The following is a 23,299-nucleotide window of genomic DNA, read 5'->3' as shown; positions in this document are numbered from 1 at the left end:
TTGCTTCCAAAAAGTTGAAGTAAGCCTAAAGCACCTCCAGTGATTCTTGCAAGGCTCTGTGGATTTTGCAAAGCCCAGAAATTATCTGGTTGATGCTGGGTTATTAACCCTGGTAGCTGTGACTCAGAAGGTTGAGAGATTTGTGTGCATATTGTTCCAGGAGGGGTAACCTCAGGGTTTTTCCTCCTTTCTAGTTTTTAATTTAAAAAAATGTTTAGCCTCGGGGAGCCTTCTAAATCTAAGCCTTTTACCGCCTCCTGAATTTGGCAGTTGCTTCTCTTGGTTTAAGTCTCTAGGCATGCGCAATATAAAGCTTTGAAGTAACTGCTGCCTGGCTGAAGCCTCTCTTGGGGGCAGGGAGAAGGATAATAAAGTTTGTGCTTTTGACATTTTATTTCTTTCTAGCATGTAGATATTTTAGCACAGGAAAAAGCGAAATGGCTTATTTTTAGTAAAGACCCTAAAATTACAGAACTGCAAAGACTGTGTGTCTTTCATGGTGTGGCTTTAATATGGAACAATTGCTAAAATTGATGGAGGGGAAAACCACTTTTTTTTTTTTTTTGTCAGAGTTTTAGTATCTACCATTAGGGGCTAGTTAATCCATTTAAGAAACGGAACATGAGATTTAAGGGGGAGATATTTTGTTACTGCCCAGTTTTCTTATGTGATGCCCCATTGTTAGATATATAGAGTAATTAGACTTGTGAGTTGCTTTAAAGTAATTAGACTTGTGAGTTGCTTGATTTATGTTCCGTTAAGCCTGTTGCTAACAGTTTGAAACTTGCTGAGTTTTTTAGTACCGCATAAAAAGTCCTGACAGCAAAGACAGACCTTGGCCGAGCTGGGTGTCTGCACTCAAGGCTACTGGAAAGTTTGGTAACTAGGATGTGGAGATAAATATATGAGACTATCCAAGCGAAGCAGTACTCCCCAGGCGAAGCAGTACTCCCCAGGTTACTTCAAAGCAGAACCTTTAAGATAAGAAACGAAGATGCATACCAGTACCAGTCAGAAAGAGATAAGAAGAATGCTGGTGAAAGCATCATCGTTGGAACCTATCCAGGACTCAAAAGGTGAAAAGTACACAGCGAGGAAGACGTCTTACTTCATCTGAGGAAGACTACTTACTTCATCTTGAGACCCCTGCCCACGACCATCAGGAGGCACTGCGCAAGCGCAGAACATATGGAAATGACTTTTGTACTCATTATAATACGAAGCGGGGATAGGTCATGAATATGTATCAGCATAGTGGGAAAGGTGATGCATATGTAATACTTTACAGGATAAATTGTGAGCACGTTGTAACGGTCTTCGGAACCAGATTTGGGTGGGTACCCCTGGTTCCCGGGGCCTCGGAATAAAGCACCACATATAACCTCCTTAGAGTGGTTATGTGTTCTTCTCTCGGCTAACAGTTTTGGCGACCCAGATGGGACCTCGCGGGCATTGCTGAGGCGGCTCGCGCATCGATCCAGCTCCAGCCGGCACCGAGTGATTCTCGGGGAGCCATCGACCGCGACCGACCTCCGGTGCTCTCGACGGACCAACGGCATTGGTAAGAGACGGTGCTTTATTATTTGGTATTGGTACCATTTCCTGGTCTGGTAAAAGCCTGCCTGTTAGACACGGCGAAAGCTGTGCGTGGTTGGGCTACGGAGCTCCAGGGGAAGCCTAGGCGCCGTCCGTCAGACAGTGGCGAAAGCCCTGCAGGTTCGGCAACAGTGGTCTGGTCTGGTAAACTATTTGGTATAAAGCCTGCAGGTTCAGGCAAACAGTGGTCTGGTAAAGTATTTGGTATACTTTCATGGTCTGGTAAAGTATTTGGTATACTTTCATATTTTGAAATCGAATTTGTCTGTATTAGCCTGTATTGAAATAAGCTTGGAATGTCATCAATACCAAAGTCGTCGCCGTTAGGGTGTATTTTGAGTCACTGGAAGGAGGGGCGGTTTGGACAAGGGATGCAAAAAGGGAAATTAATTGATTACTGTAATGTGTGGTGGATGCAATATGAATTAGAGGATCAAGTCCGCTGGCCGGAGAATGGAACTTTAGATTATGATACGATTATGCAATTAATGTTATTTTGCAAACGGGAAGGAAAATGGGACGAGGTCCCATATGTGGAACTGTTCTTTATGTTAAGAGACAATGATGAATGGAGAAAGGCGTGTGGAATAATGGTTGTTAGTGCAAAATCGAGTGAACAATGTAAAGGCTGTGTGGGTGAGAAGAAATGTATGGGATGCATGGCTGTGAATAATGTTTTGCTTTCCGGACCTTGTGGAGAAGGTACGGCGCGGCAGGAAGAACGGGGCGACTTCCAGGGCGCAGCCTTTACCGGCGGAAGCCCCCCACCTTGCCGCCCAGTCCCACCGTGCTCCACCGGGACACGCGGTGGCAGGTGCGCCCAGGGACACGCCGCCGGGATGGAAAAACCCCGAGCGGCTGCGGCGCGGTGATGTCCCGCGACCGGTTTGCATTTTCCCATTGAAAGCGCCGGGGATGCCCGGTGTCGCCGGTGAGGAAGAGGGGAGGTAAACACAGAGGCGGCCCCGGCGCGGGAGGCGCCGTCCGGCGGTGTGACAGTCGCCCGCCGGTGTTGCATCAGTCTGCGCCCCGCTATCGGGGGTGGGGGGGTGTGTCGGGAGGGCGCGGCGGTGCCGGTAGCTCCGCCGTGTCCGCGGCGTTCGGAGCAGGCCGTGGCAGCGGCAGCGCTCACGTCCCGTGCCCCGTCCCACACACACTGCGCCCCCCCCCCACCCCGCCGCGGGTCCCACCTTTGTCCGCGCGCGCCCCCCCGCCCCGCGCGCCTGGGCCACGTGACGTGTCCGCGGCGCGGCGCCGGCTGCGGCAACTGACGTCGCCTCCCACCTCCGCAGGCGCGGCGAGCCCCGCCGCCAAGGACAAAAGAGCGGCAGCGGCAGGGTGAGCAGCGCCGAGGTGGGCAAGTTCAACATTTCAGAAAGATGATGATGATTCTGATTTGTTGATAGCCCCACCAACTCCGTCAATCCCACCTGCCTTAAGAAGCAGGAAAGTAAGGGATGACAGTGATGATGAGAACCTAGAAGTAAATAAAGGATGTGAATGTAGAAAAGAACGGGAATGTCCCTTCACCCCGGTTTCACATCGGACCCGACAGCAAGATATGCAGGGTAAAGAGGCAAGAATTCAAACGTCTAGTGTGTTATTGGCGCCGCTCCATCAGGGAGTAGGTACAGAGGGACCTGTGTATGTTAAAGTTCTTTTTTTCTCCGGGAGATTTGGTGCTTTGGAAACAATCCACTGGGGCTTATGCCAAGAACAATAAATTGGTCAAAGTTATATAATGTCAGACAGGAAAGGACAGAATCTCCGTCCGTGTTTTTGGAGCAACTTAAAGAAGTGGCCAGGAAATATACGGATCTGGATGTAGAAACGGAACAGGCTAAGGCTCAGCTGGCTCTAATTTTCCTAGGGCAATCTCAGGATAATATCAGGAAGAAATTGCAGAAATTAGAGGGTGCTGAGTTACGTGATTTAGCTAAGCTGCTGGAAACAGCTTGGAAAGTGTATAATAACCGAGAAAAAGACGGTGCTCAGAGGCAGCAGCGAAATTTATTGGCTATAATACAAGGCAGAGGACAAGGTACCCCAGGTAATAGGGGAAGAGGTAGAGGAATAATGCGTGGGCGAGGAAGAGGATTTGGAACATTTAATAATCCAAGGTCAGGATCAGGCAGATTAGGCATTAATCAATGTGCCTATTGTAAACAGGAGGGGCATTGGAAAAATGAATGCCCTCAGAGACTGAGACAGAACCCGCAATCTGGATACTCCTTCGGGAATCCGAGGTGGCAAAAGCCATGGTTCTGGGAGAATATGGGAGTCAGAGCTGACTAGAATCGGAAAAGGGTGAACCACTAGTAAAAATAAGGCTGGGGGGAGAGGAGGTACAATTTTTAGTCGATACTGGTGCAACTTATTCTGTGTTAAATGACCTGTATGGGAAAATAGGGGATAAGACTACCACAATAATAGGGGCCACAGGGAGAGAGGAGGTGCGGTCATTCATGCGACCCCTGGAATTACGGTTTGGGGGAAAGGAATTGATACATGAGTTTCTATACATGCCGGACTGTCCTGTTTCCCTGTTGGGACGAGATTTATTATCAAAATTAAACGCTAAAATTATTTTTGAAAATGGGGAATTGATTATGCAGGTACCGGAATCACAATCCGGACAGATACTAGTGTTAAAGAACAGTCCAAATGCCCGAATACCTAGGGAAGTAGAGGAAGCAGTGATTCCCACAGTTTGGGAGACAGAAATTCCGGGAAAATCAAAGATGGCTCAGCCGGTAGTAGTGGAATTGAAAGAAGGGGCAAGACAGGTGCGGATAAAACAATATCCCATAAAATTGGAGGCACGATATGGGATAGTTAAAACGATTGAGAAATTTTTAAAGTTTGGAATTTTAGAAGAATGTGAATCAGAATATAACACACCAATTTTTCCAGTAAAGAAACCGAATGGTGAATACAGGTTAGTACAGGACCTAAGGGCAATAAATGAAATAACAAAGGATATCTATCCGGTAGTGGCTAATCCATATACATTGTTGACATCTGTAAAGGAGAAATATAAATGGTTCACAGTAATTGATTTAAAAGATGCTTTCTTCTGCATCCCCCTTGACAAAGGTAGTAGGAAACTCTTTGCCTTTGAATGGGAAAACCCGCACAATGGACGTAAGACTCAGTTAACCTGGACGAGACTCCCACAAGGATTCAAGAATAGCCCGATGCTTTTTGGAAATCAGCTGGCGAAAGAATTGGAACTCTGGGTAACTCAAAGGAAAATTCAGGTACCAAGAACACAATATCTCTTATTGCAATATGTAGATGATATATTCATTGCAACTGAACAAGAATCACTGTGTGTACAAGTAACAATAGAGATCCTGAATCAATTGGGACTAAATGGGTATAAGGTTTCGAGGGAGAAAGCCCAGATTGCCTGCACTACTGTAATGTATTTGGGCTGTGAAATCTCCCAGGGACAACGGAGGTTGGGAATTGATCGTATAAAGGCAATTTGTGCTATTCCAGAGCCTCGGAATTTACATGAACTGAGAACATTCCTTGGAATGGCGGGTTGGTGCAGGTTATGGATATCGGACTATGGACTGATAGCTAAACCTTTATATGAGGCACAGAAATCTCAGACCTTCATTTGGGAAGGGTCCCAAAAGGAAGCTTTTAAGAAGCTAAAAGAAGTGTTAATAAAAGCACCCGCCCTGGGATTACCGGATTTAACCAAGGACTTCCAGCTGTTTGTGCACGAGAGACAGAGATTGGCATTGGGAGTTCTGACGCAGAGACTGGGAAGCTGGAAGCGACCAGTGGGATACTTCTCCAAACAGCTGGATCCGGTAAGTGCTGGATGGCCATCGTGCCTACGAGCAGTAGCAGCAACAGTGACATTAATACAAGAAGTAAGAAAATTGACCTTAGGAAAACATATTGATGTATATGTGCCACACATGGTAATGACTGTCTTAGAACAAAAAGGGGGGTACTGGCTATCCCCAAGTCGGATGATGAAATACCAGGCGGTATTAACTGAGCAAGATGATGTGACTCTAAAGACGACTAACTTGTTGAATCCAGCAGCTTTTCTAGGTACAAACACAGAGGACGGCATATTAGAACACGATTGTGTGGAGACGATTGAATATACATATGCGACGAGGGCCGATTTGAAGGATGCCCCACTTGAGCAACCTGATCAGGAACTTTTTACTGATGGAAGCAGTTTTGTGGAAGGTGGGGTCCGTTATGCTGGGTATGCAGTAACTACACAAAACGCCCTAATAGAAGCAAAAGCTTTGCCCCCAGGGACTTCAGCACAACGGGCAGAGATAATAGCTCTCACCAGAGCTTTAGAACTGAGCAAAGGAAAGCGGGTAAATATATGGACCGATTCGAAATATGCATTCGGTGTGGCCCATATACATGGAGCTCTATGAAAGGAACGAGGACTCCTGTCCTCACAAGGGACAAACATAAAATATCAAGAGGAAATTCTGAATTTGATAACTGCTGTGCAATTACCAAAACAGGTGGCTATCATGCACTGTAAAGCGCATCAATGAGGAAGTTCTAAGATAGCCGAAGGAAATACATTTGCGGATCGGATGGCTAGACGAATTGCACGACAGGTACGGACAGTTATGGCTCTGATACCAACGAAGGTAAGCCCATTACAGAATTATATGAACCAAAAACCAAGATATTCAGAAGAAGATGTTAAATTGGCTGAATTAGTAAAGGCCCGATTGAACTCGAAAGGATGGTACGTAACCACTACTGGACAAGTGGTGGTACCACCTGCTATCATGCGAACGATTCTACAAATTGAACATCAAAAATGTCATTGGGGGGCAGAAGCATTGGTAACATATTTAAAACGAGGAATGATCTCTACACAGATGTTAACAATGGCAAAATCCATAGGATCTAAATGCGAAATTTGTTTGAAAAACAATCCAGTAGTCAAAAGGAAAGTAGAAATGGGAAATATCAGAGTAGGTATAGAGCCGGGTGACTATTGGCAAATTGATTTTGTGGAATTACCCAAGATACAGGGATATCGATACTTGTTAGTAGGGGTTGACACTTTTTCTGGATGGCCAGAAGCCTCTCCCTGTCTCATCAATCAGGCTAAAGAAACAGTGAAATGGTTGTTGAAAGAACATGGTGTTTGTGGATATCTCAAGGATAGAGCCGATCACTGCTGTGTGCATATACCAAACGTAACTGCAGATATAGAATATGACATTGCTCAATTAGGGAAAATTGAAAAGGAAGCTGAAAAGGAAAAGGAAGAAATAAGTCAAAATTGGGTAGGAGCATTATTTGATGGATTGGGAATTCACCTTACTGGGTGGATTCATTCCCTCATAGAGACAGTGTTTACCCTATTGCTTGTGTTCCTCGTAATCTATTTGGTATATTTTTGTATTCAAAGAGAAATAACCCGGAATACCAGTTGGACACATAAAATCATTGGAGCAGTGACTCGAGAATATCCACGACACCCAATAACTCCTCCTCTTACCTATCAGGAAACTACTACATGAGTGAAAATACTTGCAAAAGATGAAGTATTTTCAAAGGGGGGAAATGTTAGATATATAGAGTAATTAGACTTGTGAGTTGCTTTAAAGTAATTAGACTTGTGAGTTGCTTGATTTATGTTCCGTTAAGCCTGTTGCTAACAGTTTGAAACTTGCTGAGTTTTTTAGTACCGCATAAAAAGTCCTGACAGCAAAGACAGACCTTGGCCGAGCTGGGTGTCTGCACTCAAGGCTACTGGAAAGTTTGGTAACTAGGATGTGGAGATAAATATATGAGACTATCCAAGCGAAGCAGTACTCCCCAGGCGAAGCAGTACTCCCCAGGTTACTTCAAAGCAGAACCTTTAAGATAAGAAACGAAGATGCATACCAGTACCAGTCAGAAAGAGATAAGAAGAATGCTGGTGAAAGCATCATCGTTGGAACCTATCCAGGACTCAAAAGGTGAAAAGTACACAGCGAGGAAGACGTCTTACTTCATCTGAGGAAGACTACTTACTTCATCTTGAGACCCCTGCCCACGACCATCAGGAGGCACTGCGCAAGCGCAGAACATATGGAAATGACTTTTGTACTCATTATAATACGAAGCGGGGATAGGTCATGAATATGTATCAGCATAGTGGGAAAGGTGATGCATATGTAATACTTTACAGGATAAATTGTGAGCACGTTGTAACGGTCTTCGGAACCAGATTTGGGTGGGTACCCCTGGTTCCCGGGGCCTCGGAATAAAGCACCACATATAACCTCCTTAGAGTGGTTATGTGTTCTTCTCTCGGCTAACACCATGGACCATTGACAACCAGGAAAGGTGAGGAAAGGTATTTGAGAAAACAACACAAGATTGTGGATCTTTGTAATTCTGGTTCTACATAATGTCGGCTAGTCCCCTACTCATCGTAGCGAGCAAACATGTGCAAAGTCCATGGCAGTCTATACCCCAAACAGCAAGCATAGATAAAAATTCCTCTGCCTTCAACCTTTCCTAGCAAGGCTTTTCAGATGTTGTCTCAGAACTGCTCATGTACTTCCCCCGAGAATAAAATTCATATTGCCCACCTTCTCCTGCCTATTCCTAAGTTTTTCCAGTCTGGCTCCCTTAAAAAGAGTGTCTTGAGGGATGGGTTAGAAGTAGGACAAATAGATCAGGGAGGAAAAGAAAACTATTTCAACATCTTGACTCTGGCAGTGTGAAGGTCTTTCTGTTTGGCTGTTCCCAGCTGTGGCATAGAGCACTTCCTACCCTGCTCAGATTAGTATTAATGAGGATTACTAGGTTTAGTATTGGCTAAAATACAGAAGGTGATTTAAAAACTATTAGTGTCATTGCTCAGTTTACCAGGCTGTCTGGGTTCGTCTACTGCAGATATCCCAGTGGCATGTGGTGTCATTTCAACTGTAGTCTAGGGCACAAACCCCATGCAACAAGGGGAGCATGCCCCATGGTGCTCTGCAGAGGCACCAAGGTTTTCCAGACCTCAGTTTGTTTAATTTGGACTATTTGGTTCCAGGTTGAGCAAGGCAGCTTGTTGGGGTTCTGAATCAAAGTTGTTTAATCAGTCCTTACTGATACCTGATGTCCAGGAAGTGAAACTTCATTTCGTAAGCCAAGGAAAAATATCTGTCTTTGTTGTCATGACTTCTGTGCACTGTGGAAGCTTTGTCATTATGTAATTGTAGTAGTACGTTTTTTAGTAGAAACTTCATTTATCTGAATAGTCTAAATGATCCATTTTTACTTGCAGTTTATTGTAGTATCTTTTGTTCTGTGCATAGATACTTATTCAGTCTCTCTTCATTCACAGCCATTTGTCGTACTAAAATTAAGTGTTAGACCTGTATAAAAGTTTAAAATCAATCTGTGCTGGAAACAGCAATTCTGTGACTCCCTTGACAAGTCAGCAACTTGCATGGTTGTGAAATCTTTTCTCTTTTTCCCCAGTTATAACCAGGAAGAATTGATACGTTGCTGCTCTTACAAGTCCCTGTTACTTGTCCTTTAGTGTGCTATGGTTAAGAGCTGCATACTAAACTTCAGTTATCATATATTGCAATCTCTATGAGCTGAATTCCCACATCCATCACTGTGGGAGTAGAAACTTGAGGCAGTCAAATAAGCTCAGTCTCTCAAGGCTCCTCCTAAGGTGGCTGGTGCAGGGTGCAAGGAAGGGGATTCTTCCAACCTTTTGTAGGCACACACCTTGGAAAACAAATGAGCGTTGTTGAAGTGACTATGTCTCTCAGAAATTTTCTTCCTTTTTTTTTTTTTTTTTATGATAAGAGTAACAGCTTCAGGAAAAAAAAAAAGCTTTTGACACTTTTGACAGGCTTCCACTTGATAATTAGATAGTAAAAAGGCGTGGGTTGGCAAGGCATGAGAGATGAATGATATGCAAGTTCCTATGCATTTTTCTTTAAGCAATGCTGCACTGAAGATGAAGCCCTCTGAACAGTTGTGTAAAGCAGAGGTTTTAGAGTGAAAACAGATTGTATCCGTTTGAAATAATCCAAGAGAATCTGGAGAAACCTCCTGGCACTCTCATTTCTATTTCTGAATAGCTCCTTTGTTTAGGTAAGAAGTTCTTAATACATCATATTATGTGTATATTCTTAGAACTGTGTGCCTTACCTTCCAGTTACACCCAGTGTCTTATTTGTTCACTTTCATATTAACTTTCTGGAATAATAACCTTTTTCTTGCACTGTTTATTTTAAGCATTACCCTTCCTGCCTTTACATCCTATTGAGGGTGCAGAAAGGAACAACTGACGAAGGGTTTTGTAGTTTGTGCTGAGGAGGAGGAATGGACAGAGGGAAGGAAGATGAAGCAGTGGCTTGATGCAGCTATAGTTGCTGCGCATATATATATAGAGAGAGCTATATATTAAGAATTTTATAATTACTCCACAGGAAAATGGACTATGGAGAGATATGCACAAGATAAAAGAAAATACATGGCATTTAGTATTCCTGTGGGATTTTGGGACATCCAACTTACCCTTTGGCAGGATATCGTCAGCTGTCAAAGGTGGTGGTGGTAGCAGAATTGGGTTCAGGTAGTGGCAATTGCCCCCTCTCTTTTTACCCCGTTTCTGTCTGCATGCTTTGGGTTTTATTGCATGCTTTGGGTTTTATTGCATGTTCTGGGTATTGTGCCCGCTGGGAGCCTAATTCCATACTTTTCACCTGCACACTGGATCCCAGCTCCTTCCCACAACAGACAGCGACCCACTTCTATCTCCTGACACGCCCTGAGCTCCTAGCCCTCTGCAATAACTGCTGGTGGGAGGCACTTGCCCCACACCCTGGGACTCTTGATTCCTGAACGCAGCTTGCAGAGGTAATTGTGTCCCTGCATGTATTGACTTGAGATACAGGGCAATCTCTTCCATATAGTAGCAGCAACAGCTGTGTGTGTTGCTGGGACTTGTCCGTGGGCAGTCAGGAAGCAATTGTGAGGGCCAGGTCCATGCTGCCAATTTTTAGATACCATTTTCTCTGCAAATAAGCACCATTTTGATTTCTTGAGAGAATAGCAGGCTGCATTCTGGAGGACTCAGCGCTGTTGAGGGGACCCTTTTCCCACCACACTGCTGCTCTGTCCTGTTTGACAGGCTGCTAGTCCTTTAGAAATCAGATGTGAGCTGGCAAAACAGCAGATGATGTTTCTGCTCTGTGTGCTGTTGTTTCTCATAGCACTGATGTTCATTAGGCTTCATATAGAGGTCTCAGCAGCACAAGTGAATGTTCTCCAGCTTTTGCCCCACCTGATTCTGTAGTCTTCTTTAGCCCCACAAAATAGCTAAGGAGACCCTGACTGAGGCTGCAGGGGTAGGACTGGGTAGACTTTTTTTACCTATGATTGACACAGGCAGTATCTTTCACTAGATCGGGTTGTTCAAAGCCCTGTCCAGCCTGATCTTGAGCACTTCTAATGATGGGGCATCCACAGCTTGTCTGGGCAACCTGTTCCAATCCTACTCCACTCACCAGACACTGAGGAGATTGAAGAGCAAAAGCCTCCAGAACCTGCACCGTAGTCCCCTGCAGAGTTTGTAAGGAAATGCAGATTTTTTTGGGTCTTCTTTACTCTGCTGTAGGCAGTTGTCTATGAAAAAAAAAATCCTTTTACCTTCTGGTACAGATCCACAATGTTTATACACTCTTCTTGCTGTTGGTTCTTTCCATGGATGAAGTAGCAAGCAGCTAGAAAGTTCCAACACTTATGGCAAAAATAGGAAAATTATTAAGTTTTCCTTTCTAAGCTCTGGGAAGTTAGAAAATGTTAGAACTAAGGCTGCATAATGAAGCTTAAAACACAACTGTTTTATTCATGTGTTACAAGATTTTATAATTACTTCTTCACCCCCTATAATTTTCATAGAAATTGTGTCTCAATCATTTCACAAGACAGACTTTTCCTGAGTCTAATAAATCCAGTAAATGTATTTAATGTAAATTTGAAATCCAGTAAATATAAAGCCATTAAATTTGATATCCAGTTCAAAAGCCTCTCTTTTTCTGTCAAGGAGAGCTAGTGAGGCATTGAAGTACTTGCAATACAGTAAAAAATATATATAAAAATTAATGATATTTTCCTAGGAATTTTTCTTTTAATGAATAGGGAAGTGGGAACTTTCCCATTCTGTGAATGACTACTCAAAATGTACTCTTGTTTCCATTTAAAAAATAAAAATAAAGTGAGGTGTGAATAGAATATAGTTGCTCAAGTGTGTGACTCGTTTGCCTTAAGGACACTCATTGCTAGAGCTGTTGCTTGTTGGCTTCAGTAGGGAAGCCTTTTCATTTCAACTTTTGACTTGCATATGAAATGCTAGGTTTTGGTGAGGAATCAACATTTAGAAACTGTTACAAATAAGACCCTTGAGTGTGAAGAGTTTGGTCACTGACTCATGGAAGCTGTAGCCCTGAGGGTGAGACTTCTCTGCCATGGAGAGAGTCTGGTTTCTGGGGGCTTTCCTAAATGGTCATGTTAAATTTTGGGAATATGACCTTCTGATCTGTGGGTCTTACCATGAGATTATTATGTTTTTGTCTTCTGCATAACTAAGTATTTTAATGCTGAAGCGTTTCTGTACTAGGCTTTACTCTTGTCTGTTTTCTGCTAAACTGAAAGGTATTTTGAAAAAGGCATCTCCTGCTTGCCTTGTCTGGCTTACAAAATTGGTGTGCTGTGAGCAGAAACTGTTTTATGAACTGTCTCTTCTGTGCAGTAGGGAGAAATGTTTTCCAGTCAATTTCAGCCTTTTTCTCACCTCCTATAAATTTAGTGATTTCCAAGTTGAGTATGTTGCTTGGCTTACTGCCCATGGAGGTCACTGCTCTGTGCTGTGTTGAGGAAGTTTACTGTACCTGGGTGCTGTTTTGGGCAAATCTTATCACTGAAATAATCTTTACATGCTTGGAGACCACTGATCTGTGGTCAGGACTACTTTTAAAAACATGTCTGTTTGAATTGTACGCGAGATTGTAATGTTAAATGGTGTCCTGGCATGTTTTGAATTTGATTTCTGAAGTTGTAGCCTACAAAACAACAAAACAAAAAAAAAAAAAAAAAAAGAAGGGATCAAAGAGAGGAAGAGAAATAAGTAAATAAATAAATTCCAGGTTCACAAGTGAGAACCCTGAAAATATTAAATTAATTTAGTTCAGTTGGCTATACTTCCCTACCTAGCGTCTTGGATACAGAGGTCTGGCTTATGTGAGGTCCACCCGCATCCAGAGCTAAGAAAGCATAAGAAAGCTTTTGCTCTAAAGCTGTATGGCTTTAAGAGCCATACAAAGCCTTAAAGCTTTGACTTTGCTGGTAAGCTCCACCTCATCATGAAGGTTGAGGCTCAGATAATTGGTAGTCACGGGGCTACAAGAGCTGTATCAGCCAGACTTTCTGCAGGGTTTGTTTCACACTAGTACTTCAGCTCAGTGCTATTAGGAGATGGCTTTTGGAAAAGTATTTCCTCTGCACCGCCTTTGCCCATCAAATCTCTTGGGTGAAACTCATGCAGGAGAAGTACTGACTGCCGCCAGAAGGAAATCAGTCCCAGAAAGTCCTTCAGGGAGAGGAACAGTCATGAGCCAGGCTCTGCTTGGACCTTGGCCTTGGGCTTGTTCCCAGCCGAGGGCGGATCAGGCATCAGCTGGCACTCTCCCTTTTGCTGAGGACTCTTTTGTGTAGCCTTGGGGAGACAAAATACTGCATTAGTTGGACAAAGCATATTTATAAACTTCTTTTGACAAAGATAAAAGCTATAAAACAGATTACCTCTGTCTCCTTCTTCGTCTCTGCCTCCATGAAAACCTGAATTCCTTTTAAAAATAGGCAACATGTGTGTTGTTAAAGTATTGCCAAATACTGCAGAGGATGGGGCAAGCCTTGGAGTACAACTCTAGCTCTCACAGGATGGCAGGGCCACACTTGCGCAGTGTGCTGGGAATGGCATTGCAGCTGGGTGAAGTTTGTGACAATGCTATGCACACCACTGTGGTAAAAATAAGAATATGATCTCATGCTAGGGAATCCAGTTAAAAATAAAAAGAATGCAAATTGTCTTCAATTAGAGGAGTTGCATTTTAAACCAAATAAGTTTTCAGATGATGTATGTTTCTCTGTTTCCTGAAAGAAACCTGAAATACTTTTTTTTTTAAGGATAGGGTATACCTAATAAGAGATTTTGTTTCTTCTCTGTATCCTAAAAAGCCCTAAACCAGACATTTTCCTTATTATTACCAGGACACCTAACACTCCATGAAATGCAGTGTCTCTGGCTGTGTTTGAGTCCTTGGCAAGGGCAGTTTGTTCTTTCTGCATTAACATCAGTAAAGATTTTTTGCTGGAGAGTGGGAATGTGTGATTTGAAGCTTTTAGAATAAAAAATTATATTGCTGTTAATTATATTAGTGTATCTGTCAGTTAAATGAAAGGAAGACTTAACCCTAATTGAAGATGAAGATGGACAATAAGGGAAAAATTCCAGTCTATTTTGGGCATCCTCTGCTTGTTTTCCTCTCCCATCCAAGCAAGGCTGTTGGTAGTTAATTCAGATACTTCTCATGAGCGCTAGAGTAACTGGCAATAGTGAAAAAATTGTACCTTATGGTGAAAGACAGTACTGAACAAGATGGGTTTCAAAAGAAGACTTAAAATAGTTTTCTAAATTTGAAATAATTTTTTTCCTTTAAATATTTAGATTGTGATTTGTCTTTATGACAACCTGTAATGAAATCTAATGTTATACTGCATTAATTACAGAAAGTGAAATATTCACAAGGTACAGAGTTCTGAAGAAAAGTCAGAGCACTGCTGGAAGTGAAGCTATTAGCTGAGAACAAGTAACCAGAGTTTGCAGAAGTGATAGATATCTACTTTTGACCTCAATAACCGCTTGTGCAGGTGCATGTGGGATGTTTTGTTCTTTTTGTATTGTGTTACTTAGTTTGAATCTACAGAAAACAATTAAAAATCAGATAGCCCTTTAAGAAATGTGAATGCAGAATGATGGGAGTGTTATCTTACAAATAAATGCTATTGGTTAGAGGCTGAGATTTTTCAGTTCTTAATTCTCAAAGGATACATCTTTGAAATAAGACGAAACACAAACTCTTTCAAATTGATAATTATGGATTACTTGCTACTGATGTAGTCTCAGTAAATCTTTAATTTCTTAAATGGAAAAAGTGGGGTTTTGTTTATGTATTTCTTAATTTTAATAGCGTTTTCAGTATAGTTTTTTTACAACCTTATTTATATATGATTATAATTTTAACTAAAATACAGATTTTAAGAAATTGTAAGTAAAAAGTTAATTGTCCAAGTGATTTGGGTATCAGTTTTGCCATTCTAATATTGAATATGGGAATTAGGAAAGTGAAGAAATATATGCTAACGTAAATAGTTTAAGTGTTTATATAGTGCTAGCTTTAATGTAGTGTAAAGGCAGCACTTAATTGCGAATCAACTAGTGGCTGATCTGTCTTAGTGGTTTCTTGCTAGTGTGAATAAACTTTTCTCTAGGAAAATAAGTAGTACACACAAACAGGATAAAATAAAACTATCAGTAACTTTTAAAAGATGTTTTAAATCCATTTTCTTGCCTTTTAAATCTGTCCTGACTGCAAGGAGAAGTAAATCTTTCTGCCTTTTTTTTTTTTTTTTCAAAAGGCAGTGAAAATATATTGATCTAAGTACTGAAAATGTGGTTTAAAACGCAGTTAGGAGAAGAAAATCTTGCATTTAAGTTGGTTCAGTTGGTTCTTTTTGTCTAATGGTGCTAATCAAGAGCTGAAATCTTATTAGCGTACATCATGTGATGAATTTGAATTCATGCTTTGCTAGCTTTTGTAGGATGACTTGGATGTTGGGCCATAGCTATGATGTGGAGATGAGAGTTCTTGTAAATGTTCTTCCATGTTCCACAATCTGTTTTTCTCTTGCTCTTAAGGGTGTGATACAGGCACATCCTCAACACGTCATGGAGAGGATGGTAAAAAACAGCCCAGCTCTTCTGCCCTGGGATGCTTTGATTAATTACGCTTTACGAGTTTGCGTTCTGCTGTATCTTCAGCTTTTTTAACTCCAGGCAGATCCCATGGTGTTACTTTTTTCAAATTACTATCCTTGCATTAATATTATGCTATAGAAGGTTGTCTTTACTCTCCTGGCTTTTGTTCACAGTGTTATTTTTTTATGGTACAGACTAATCCCAGCATAATGTGAAGAAATGATAATTTGTTAAAACATTTGCTATTGATTTCTGTACTCAGTAGCACCAGCATGGTAATTCGGAACTGTAAAGAGTTTACATTGATAGACCTCTTCTGGGAAAAATTCCTCTAATTTATTGATGTGTCAAAAAAAATCCTTCCATCCTCCACTTAAGCACCACTGGGGAAGAGAATTTTTAACTGGTTGATTTCCAAATAGAATCTCATCTACCATCTGCCAGAGAAAGAACAGTAAGCTGCTGGTTATAGCTTGACTGCTACAGGCGGGTCAAGGGCACATGCTTATAATTTTGCTACAGTGATTGCTGACTAATTAGTCACAAGGAACTTTCTGAGAATCTTCTCTTAAGATCATTTTCTTCTCTCCCATTTTGTTAATGAATACAGTGCACCCAGCTGTGAGGCTCTGAGTGATGATTGCTATTATGGATTTATCCTTTCAAATTCTGCCTCTGGTTCGAGGAAATTATATTCCTCATCTTTAGTTTCTAGCAGTAGAACTGTAAAAGGACAAGTTATTCCTCAGTGAATGTTTGGAAATACAGTAATAAGATTTTATAAATGCTGGACTACAATAGCTAGCTATATTAGAGGAGGGCAAATACTGTTCACAAAAATAACCATCTGTAGTCCATATATGGTAGATGAATAAATATTTGGATTACATTTTTATTTATTTATTTGTTTATTAGAATGGTTTAAAAGTGGTCTGTTATCACAAGATTATGCTTTACGTTGCTGTTAGTGTGGTCACCTAGCTCTTGGGTTCCCAGTGCAGTCCAGAGTATGGCCTTAGGCGGATGTGTGGGATAGAGTTGTCTTCTTCCCATTTTCTCCAACACATACATACCTTGTCAGGACATGGAGAAACTAATCTGTCTGTCCAGGTTACTTACTCTGAAATGTACCTGATTGTTCCAAACTAGGGCACCTCCTTGCCATGTTACTCACTCTTATCTTAGATACATGCATTAGAATAGGGATCGAGCTGAAAAGTTGTCCCACCTGTTCAGAGACTGTAAGCATATATGCACATATAAGCTTATACATAGGCATGGCATTGTTCCTATAGCTATCAGGTTTAAAGATTAGATGTGATTTCTTGTTTCTCACAATCAAAGTTTTCCAGCTAAAAAAGCGTATATGGTGCTTGCGCTTTTATCCTATTATATATACTTTTATAAGAAAACACAGTTAGAGCATTTGACATAATAAAGGACATTCCTTTAGTGTTCAGCTGACAACCAGTTTTGATTTCCAAAACTTCAGGTAATGCAACATGGTTTTATAGTTTTATCTGTAGATAAAAATTTCTGTCTGTTACTTCCCTAACCACACAAAATAACAAGATTAAATAGGATAACACTATGTTGGGCTTTAAATCCACTTGCTTCTCACAGTGGAAAGCTCTAATCTCATCAAATCAGGGTCTAGCAGACCAGTCCAGTATGTACCAGACTTTATGATAAGCTGTTGCCCATATGTGTTGTCATTGTCCCCAGGAGACAAGCCTGGAAAGCTGCTGCTGCGTTTTCAGGTATGGTACAATGTTTTGCATTAGAAAAGTGGATGGAGAAAAGATATTTAGTCTGTGAAATACTGTCGACACTAATCTTTTAAACAAAGGAGCTTGGCTTGGTGTTGTCAAAGGAAACTAAACCTGCTGTTTTATTTTCCTGTTGTTCTCTTGCACAGAGAGTCTTTTGGTCTGCAAAAGACTGTTGACATTATGCCACAGAAATTGCTACACGGAGAATACTTGGTACTTTCCGGATCTTGCATCTAAGCCTGGCAATGGGTGTCATGGCTGCATTTCCCTGTTTATGTGCCATAGCAAATTGCTTATGTCCATTTTAAAACGTGGATGGGTGTCTCTTCCTAATTCTCTTTTTTTTTTCTCTTTGTTGCTGTCAGTTCAGACTGTATCTATCAAATAGGTTGTCTGTCTGACTTCTGTGCTCCAGACTCAAAGATGCATGAAATGAACCAAAAAGGGAGGACAGGATTTTGAAGACATAGGAGATGCCTGCCACAGAGGGATGTTTTTCTGCTCTATTAGAGTTTCAAGCTGAACAGATGGCATTGGGAGAGGTGAAGCGGAGAGGTCATTTGAAAGTTAGTGGTAGTGTAACTCCCAGGGAGCTTGAAGGAAATAGTTTAAGTAACTCAATTACTTGCATGAGATCTCGGTGATGATGTGAGCAGAAGGGGAAGTTGCCAAATGTGTGCCAAGTGACATGTGTCACATCTGACAGTTTTGCAGAACTAGTGAAGCCCAAAAAACACGGGCCTTTACTAGTGGAAAAGTGTTTCTGGAAGTGCAGCATCTTCAATGTTCTTACCTGCTTTCTAGTATGTACGGTCAAATCCAGTCTATAGTTCTCCCTATCTAAATTCAGCTGTGGTATTTTGCTTTTTTGTGTGCTTATTTTTTAGTAACTGCTATTCTCAAGTTTCTCTCCTTCGGTGTGTCATGGGCTTTCTCAACAGCTACTGTGTTCGGCCGTACAGTTGGCTGAATGCTGGGGGTGGAGAATTCCTTTCTGTCCATGTTTAAATAGTCTCTAGTAATGGTCCTGAAGTTCATAGAGATTTCCAAGGAATGTAAATACTTGTACCAATTAATTTCAGGTGAAGTGCAGAGTGTGATACACTTACCGATATCTCAATGACGGAAAGTATTCCCACTAGTTGATCTCAATTCAAGTGTGTTGGCACGCTCTATGCTAGAAAAAGGGCATCTGTGTGCAGGTGATGCGGCCTTTTCACTGCCATCCTTTGCCATGTTTTCCATCATGTGGATTGTCTGTAATTTTTGCTGGAGACCACTGCTGGAATTTGCTATCCCCAGAAGGCTTAGACTTTCTTTTCTGATGTTCTGCAGTGTCTTCAGGGACAACTCTGATGAAGACTGAAGAAGACACTGCTTTTAAAGTGTATTATAATAGTGTCTAGCACTGAGACCCCCATTGTGCTAGGTACTTCACAAACATATAAAGCATTACATGATGATTACATCCTGAAAAGTTTTCGAAGTACTTTCTTTACAACTTGATCCTGTTAATTGGTGCTCCAAAGAGACCATGTACATTGAATAAGCTCACATTAGTTTGCCAGTCTTTTGAGAATCAGTACCTAATGTTTCCACTGCTTAATCAGCTGCTAGGGTCTGAGCTGGATGGGATAGCTTCAAAATTAATGTCAGCATAAGCAAAGGTGGAATATGTTAAATGAAGTAGTTCTTCTGGAGGGAAAATGCCAAGCTTATTTTAATGTATTCCTATACCATTAATGTACAATTCAGGTTTTCCTGCAGGTAAAATATATAGAAAATAGTCTGCATTTTCATATACTTCCTTCTGACTAATAGTGTATGTATGTCATTTTGCTTTAGCCTACATATAATGAATTAATATTGAAATCATTCTTGTAAACAGCATACACATCCTGTTGTTGGCTTTGCTTCAGATGTTTCTTCACATTTGGCTAAGTTCAAGTAATAAATTGCTGAAAAACTGGGAGACACTCTGGAAGCAGATTAATCATCTGACTCAGTATTGTCTTTTACTTTGCCACAAGAAATCTTTCCAATCTATGAGATCATGGATTAGCTGGTCGGAAAATTTAAAGAGAGGCATGAAGAGCATTCCTTTTTTTTGCTGCCTTCTCTTTGAAACCTGTAAAATCTCAGCAAAGCATAAATGACAAATGACTCTTCTTTCCAAGCTTTACCGCAAATATGTATTACGATGCAAAATCAGACATCTGAATTGATACCTCCTCATTTCATCTGATTTCAGAAGTTGTAGGTGGCATTTATCTCATGAGATGTACATATACATGTTCGAGACAGTGATTTAGACTTGTATTATAATCCATAAAAAGAAATGAACACTTGTAGAAAGTGATTCACTTCAGAGTTCTGAAAACAGATTGCATAAATTTCACTTCAAAAGTCCTTTTTCTTTCTATTGATGAAAGAGAGGCAATGATTAAGTCTGACATGCTATCGATGCTACCCATAGGTAGCTGATACCTATAGGTAGATGTCTGCGCTGTCTGTCCATGGGCAGTCAGCTAGACTGTAAAGAGGTCACCAAATATAAGTATATTGACACTGTTAAGGAGGAGTTAATGTTACTGCATTTAGTATTGCAGAAAGTAGCAAATACTGACATAATGGTATTCTTGTATTGTAAAACTGCAGAAAGGTTTCTGTATTATTACTGCAAATTTCTTTCTCCATGGATTTCTTTTAAAAGCATGCTTTTTATTTTCTTGGATTCTCCTGGAGTGTTTTGAGGACCTTTACATCATTAGTGTAAAGCGCTTTTCTCTCAGTTCCTGTAACTGTACAGCCAAAGAGCACATGTAACCCAGCTGCTGTGTGAGTGCATGTGTGGACCCTGTGAGGGAAAACTCTGCTCAGGCTGGACCACCCCAGGGCACAGCAGTCAGTGGCCTCTTGTCACCCAAGAGCCACCTTCCTCCAAACCCCTGTGCTCCTCTCTCAGCCCGTTCTGTGCGAGGTCCTTGAGGGTATGCTTTATCCATGAGAAAACGTACAACTAGGTGCTATAAAACGTATAGTCACTTTAATACTGGCTTGGGAACAATAATAAGACGGTGGCTCTACTCGGAGACTAAATTGCATTACAAATGTGTGCTCGAAATTTCCTTGCAAATGTTCTTTGCTGTGACGATGAGTGTTCTTTGCTGCTGCGTACCGCACAGGCAGATCACAAGTTAGGCTAACAATATAGCTTTTGCTCTTGTGGGCAGAGTAGATGACATCTGTTTTGGCTTTTTGTTGTTGTTGTTGTTTGGTTAGATTATCTCATTATTAATTTTTTTCTGATACCATACCGCTTTGCTTATTTGGCTGTGTTGAAGTTGCAACTTTATTGCTCAACATACTTGGATGTAATGATCTCAACAGCAAGAACATTCCGTCCTCTACTTGCATAATGAACAGGTTATGCTTATTTTATAATTGAACTTTCATCCTTCATTTGTTATATTTTGTTATATTTTGTTTATGTATGCAAAAGGAAGGTAGAAGTGTGACTGGACTCATAAGAATAATCTTGTCTTCAGTTGCAATCTCAGTGAAAGTTGTTACAAATCCTATTCTTTTCTGCGTCCTTGTAAGGGAGCTGTGTCCAGTGAGGTAACCACCATAAAAAAGCAAGTTGTAGGTTGCAGCAAGGATGAGGGTTATGTGGTTACATTCCCAAGGACTGGGAAGAATAGTGGTGGCGAAAGGTGCAGACACGCTGTGTCCAAAGGTTTGCTGGTTCGCTGGTGCCTGTTGGTCAGTGAGGATGTGAGGGGAAGAGTCACAGTGGCAGCTGAGAGAAGGGAGAAGAAGAAAGAGATGTCTATCTTTGTAGTTATTAGTGGGAGTGATGTCTATGGGGTTGTAAGTAAACCAATGACACTGATTTACTACTTGAAGATTTATGTTTGGGCAAAAATACTGTTTCTACACACTTAAAATTAGCGAAAGTGATACTTTCATGAGGATGTTTTCTTTTGTAACAAGGGCTAGATTGTTTTAACACCAGCCGATTTTTCTCTGGGTTTACTTCTCTGCCCTGAATTTGGGAATTGGCTATTTCTTGTTGACTGAATTCAGAAGAAAACTATGCCCTATCGCATCGGATTTGGCAGAACAGCTGAAGTTTGAATTTGGCTTGTATTGGTTAGACCAAGCTTTTGATTTGGTTGCCTATTGTCCAGTATGCTAATCCATGTTATTTCCAGCTGAGTAAAAGTGTAAAGTCATTAGAGCAGCGTGGGCCTTTTGTTTGTACAAGGAGAGGTTAAGTTCTGCAGTCAGGTCATACTGCTGCCAGAATGGCTGCTAATCTGAGTTTGGGGATTAATTACCTGTAACAGCTGCAGCACAGGGCCCTGTGCTGAGCAGAAGTCTGATTAGGCCAAAGTTTGGAAAGCTTTGTCATGGGGAAAGTTTTTCATCATTTTTTAGGAACTTGAGTTCTGATTTAGCTCGTTCAGAACCAGATACTTACATTACCATTGTGTTCAGTTTAATAATATCCTGATGTTGATATTTTAAATATGCTCTGAAAATCCTGTAACACAATTAACAAGCAATCTAAACTATATTAGCCTATAGCTATTTATGGACTCTCAATATGGTTATAGTCTTTGTTTCTGAGTTGTTTCTAATTCAGCTTTTGGTAACCACAGATGGCTCTTGGGGGTGTGAGGGGTAAGGAAGCCAAAATGCAACTTATGAACAGATTTCAAAACCAATTTGTATTGAGATAATAGATTTTTTTTTTTTTCTTTTCATTTTAAATGCAATTTTTTCCCAGACCCTTCTGATTAGAAGTTTATATGTATTAACATTTTTGGATATGCTTCTACATGCATTTAAGTGCACTTAGAAGCTGTTGTTTTCCTGTTTGAAACAACACTTTGTTTTAAAATTTAATATTAGTTATTATTATGCACAAGCCAGTTGACTTTCATTTTATGCCCTTGTATGAAAGAAGTTGAAAACTGGTTTGGAATGGAGAATACACAAGAAATGAAAACAAATACCAGCTTTTTCACAAAGAGAAGTCATCTTTAACAGAAGAAATATGTGCTGTGGACTTGTGTTGGGAATGAGGGAGACGTCAATTATGATTGTACATAGTAGCATAAATATCCGTGTTTTCTAAACGATAACTTATTAAGTCTTTAAATGAAAGCTATACTCGACTCATCACTTGACTAACATTACTTCAAATTATCCAGTAAGTTAATAACTAATTTTTTTTAATTTTTTTTTTTAGGTTTCAAATCCACCTAGTTAAATAAAACCTTGCAATTCGCTTTAAAAACTGCACAACTAACAGATACTGACTTTGACATCTTTGGCCTTGCTTTTGTCTTCCTTTCTTCTGTTTCCTAATTAATATTGTAAGAAATTACGATGTTTCTATGTGATAGGAACTGCAGTGGAACAAAAGTGCTCATTTAGGAAAAATATTCTTATTACTAGTTTTGGGTGGAAAGAATGTGTAGTCCTCATCAGGGAGCTGCAGGTTTTAAGCTTCTGTGGTTTATTTCCAAATAGTGGGTAAATTGTATGCAAAGTAATGACCCTTTTAAAAACTGCAGAGCTAAGAGCACAATTACTGAGTAATTCTGAATTTATTTAATGTTTCTATTTCAGTCAGAGGGAATGTTCTCATAAAGCTGCTGGTATAAATCAGGAATTAGCAGATGGGGTTAATATCTGTTCTCCAGTCTATGGACAATAACTTCAAAAAGTGTAAGCCTGTAGGTTGCTTATCTATGTCTAATGTACACATTCTATCACATATGTGAGAAAGAAAAATCTGAAAGGGTGTGTCACATATCAGAAAGTAGAGCTCTCTGCCTGAATGCTGCCAGTGCCAGAATGT

The 23,299-nt window shown here is 40.8% G+C and overlaps 1 protein-coding gene across 7 annotated transcripts in view; it reads left to right on the top strand.

Moving 5' to 3' along the window:
* EML1 (EMAP like 1) overlaps positions 1-23,299 on the top strand; it is a 92,950-nt gene that overhangs the window by 12,364 nt on the left and 57,287 nt on the right. The gene's annotated exons all lie outside the window — the stretch shown is intronic.

This window comes from Strigops habroptila, chromosome 4 (genome assembly GCF_004027225.2).
Source record: "Strigops habroptila isolate Jane chromosome 4, bStrHab1.2.pri, whole genome shotgun sequence".
Taxonomy (NCBI): Eukaryota; Metazoa; Chordata; class Aves; order Psittaciformes; family Psittacidae; genus Strigops; species Strigops habroptila.
The sequence above is the reverse complement of the archived record's forward strand: the minus strand, read 5'-3'. Positions and strand labels throughout refer to the sequence as shown.